Source organism: Carassius gibelio, chromosome B2 (assembly GCF_023724105.1).
Source record: "Carassius gibelio isolate Cgi1373 ecotype wild population from Czech Republic chromosome B2, carGib1.2-hapl.c, whole genome shotgun sequence".
Taxonomy (NCBI): Eukaryota; Metazoa; Chordata; class Actinopteri; order Cypriniformes; family Cyprinidae; genus Carassius; species Carassius gibelio.
In genome coordinates, this window is record NC_068397.1 from 25745658 (window position 1) to 25749688 (window position 4031).

Sequence of the window (4031 nt, forward strand, 5' to 3'; positions counted from 1 at the left end):
GTGATTGTCTTATTAGTATCTAGTTTTATGCTTTTTTGTTTCATCTCTGTGATTATCTTAATTTATTTACAATAAAATTTGATTCAAACATTATTAGCTTCATGTGATAACGTTTTTACTTATATTTTTATTGATAATATCACATACTGCACCATATGACTTTGTATTATCTATTTTGTAATATCACACAGTTTCGTTGATCCATACAGTCTAAACCCAGGATAAACCCAGGCTGAATGAATGTGGTATCTAATTTAACTAACTAACTAAATAACTATCAAATCTATCTGGATGATCGGGATATGACTGCTCTGTGTTAGTTCAAGTAATAATTATTTTCTCCTCAGACAAGCAAAGGTATTTATTCACAGTGTTTTCTTCCAACGTGAACCAATGGAAATCTGAAAGCCACTTCTAAACCAGAAATTTTTTATAAAATTGATAAGAATTTATAACTTTTTATAAGAAATTCCTCTCTGCAGAAATGCTCCAGTTTCTCTCTCAGACGAGACACAGATTTACCAACATTATCAAAAGAGAGACGAGAGCTGACAGTGATGCTGGGTGAGTCTGTAGATCCAAGAGGAACAGAGAGAGACTGGAAACTCTACCCAGACACAATAGAAACACCAGCTAAAGACACAGAAACATATCTCCAACACAGTCACTCACATACACATGCTGCCCCCTGTCAACATGACAGTTGAAAGTACTGTTATGTAGATTTTAATCCATTTTTTTAAAAACTCATATGTTTTAATGTGAATACAGCAAAACTGTGTGACAAATGCTTCTGTCTAAAAACATTTATACTGTATAGACGAATACATACAGCAACTCAAAAAAACGCTTATTCTTAGGAACAGCAACAGCGAAATACGAGGAAAAACCACCTAGTCAGGCTCTTACAGACGCACTAGGAAGCAGGGATGAGTTTCACTTCCATTGTAATGAAGGCAGGAGTGAGTAAGAGAGAACAAACAAATATACCTGGCTGCCACCTGCAGAACTGGTTTCTCCACCCCTCATTATTACACTTTATGTTGGATCTTGTTTTGATTTAGTTTTCATGGACTTTAGTTTGTATTTGTTGTTATGGGTTTTCCACTAATTTGTCCACACCTGTTTCGTTTAATAAACTTTTTATGTTTTGAAATTTTTTTTAAATTTCTTCCCTTTATAATTTGGTTCAAAATCACATTAATATTCTGGGCATATGAATATGACTTTTAGTTGAAGTATATGTAATTCACATATTTCTTTCATTTAAAGTGAAGTAATTTAAGGCAGTTAAAAAAAAAGAAAAATAAATTGTACTGGTAATATTTTGCCTTGTCCATATTTAGTAATTTTACTGGCATTTTCGCTAACCCTAAAACTCAACACATTGAAGTGCGAAAATTCCAAATTCTTTCATTTTAATTCAGGACACTGTAACTCCTCTGTACCGGTCCCAAGCCTGGGGCCAAGTGCCTTAACAGGACTGAGCAAGGAGGGAAGTGGTCATCCCGCCAAAATGACCAGAACTGGGTGACAAGAGAAACTAGGCAAGAAACCGTTGGAACTGTTGGATGGAAAACACCCAACTGCCATCCAAAATACTCAGGCAATAATGGCCATCAACGTGGAAAGTGCACTGGTACACAACAGAACAACACATCATTATGCTTCTCATGTTTAAATGCAATTGGTTTTATTTACATAGAAAGAAAAAATAATTATTATTTGTATTTTACTGTCAACAATTTTTTTTAAACATTTATTCATATCTGGCTCCTACACTATGACCATAACCATACTGATGTCTGGAGGGTTAGTCTCATATCTGTGTGTAATGTCAGTCACACCAGTTGACTGATTTATCAATGTTATTTGTAGAATTTCTGAACTATTGGGTTACATCACCTTATTTCACTACTGATTCATCATCTCCCCAGAAACCAGTTTCTCAAATCCACACTTACATGTAATCAGATTAGATATGATAATGTATGCAACTTGGCCCAATGCAGTCAATGTGAGGCATTGTTGTGGGATGTTGCAACTGCACCGAGGTGAGATGGACGGCCATATACAGGTCTCATTTCACACTGAAAAAACGATTAGATTACTTGTGTGAGTTCCTAACGAACCTTGTTAAATTAACTTCATACAGATTATGAATGAATGTGGTGTGGACTAAATATGAGGATCATTGTGTCAGAGATGCTGTAGAAGGACAGAGTTCCTGCACCGTGATCCACGTACACTGCAGTGTAGCTCTAATATCAGATCATACCTCTTTCTCAGTCCTCTGTGCTGCAGCTGACAGTCTCATAGTTTTTGTGTTCATCCATTGTATATAGATAACATGTACAGTGTTCATCAGTGAAACAGTAAATCTCCAGCAGTTTCTCATGTTGAGCAGGCACGTGCACACATAGACATAAAAAAGGGGTTTGAGCACCTGCCCTTTTTCTTCCTCTTGAGAAAGTGCCCTTTTTTGCTGGGGAGTTTTTTTTTTTTTTAAGAATATACAGTATGTACAAATGTGTATTTCTGTTTGCGCACAGCTCACCCTGTCAAACGAATAAATCAAAATCAGGTCGGGTCAGGAAATTCGATGCCTTTCTCCCCTCCACGTCTCTGTGCAGCACAGCAGTGTAGCACTGACTGGCACATCACACATTGACTGTTTTTATACAGTCTATGATTACACCACAGACAGGCAGACAGCCCCAGAAGTGAAGCCTTTCGGAAGCTAATTATCCGAAAGACAAAAAAAAAAGGCAAATATAGGCCTATTTAATTTGTCTTGCTAACATCCATGACTCATAAGAGCTATGGCTGCATCCAACAACTTAGGCAGGTGACTTGCTGCCTTCGCTGTTACAGGCAATGATTTTGCAGCCAGCGTTTTTGCACAAAGGCACCTCATGAAACTGATTTTAGACCGGCTTCTGAGGCAGAGTAATGGTTTAATGATCTACAGCAAAATATAGAGAGCTTTGGTGATAACTAAGCGGATATTTCATTACTGCAATATTCATTTCTCACTAGAAATAACATCAAAGTGGAAAATGTTGTTCAAAAACATAGATTTACGCACAAACTGACCACAGACTGCAACTTTTAGATGGCATCTTTATTTTTTGGCTTAACTGTCACAGAATGCATTGCAGAGGATTGTGGGATATCAAAGGCAGCAAAAGTTACATCTATGCTGCCTTCAGAAATTGGCCAGATGAAGGTAATTCAGGATGCAGCCTGTATGTTAACTAAAGTTTAGCTAGGAAATCTAGGTTAGACCAGTGTGGGTTCTTTCACTGCATGATTCAGTTTACTAAAATGCATTTAGAATGATAACAAAATTCTAGATATGGGTCCAGAAATGTATATATTTATATCATTTCATATAGTTATCAGTATCACGCTAAGACTGACGTTTTTTCCACCAAAAAGCAGCATGATTACAAATGTGATGTTGATTTTATATAACAGTTCAGTAAACAAGAATTTCTTCAACAGAAAAATTAAAGCACAAAGAAACATAAGACAAAATTTCACTGCCAGACTGAGCAGGAGGAAAATAGATTAATATTTTATGACAGTAAAGGTAAGTGTGCTGGATGGAATAAAGTTCAAACAGGAGGAAATGTATGAGTAACCTTTGCTCTTGCAGATTATTTTGAGCAGACTGTGATACTACAGATTCTCTGCACTTCTTTTTTATAAAGTGTTAACTATTAATTACAAAATATATTATGGCATATGTAAAATTCACAATCACCAGTGTCAGGATGTTTGTGTTGTTTTATTTATTTATTTTTAGTCTCTATTCTATTTTTGTTCTTTGTATAGTAGCCTACATTGTGATATGTAGTTTTATTTAGCACTGGTAATCAAGATTTTTTTTTTATGTGTGTAAGAAGTAATTTCCCCTCAAGATCTGGAACGAGGAAGTGTCAGAACAGAACAGAATAGTTAGTTATATCTATTAAATTCTTCTAACATCTGAATACCTGCTGTCTTAATTTTTGTAGCCTCACGGT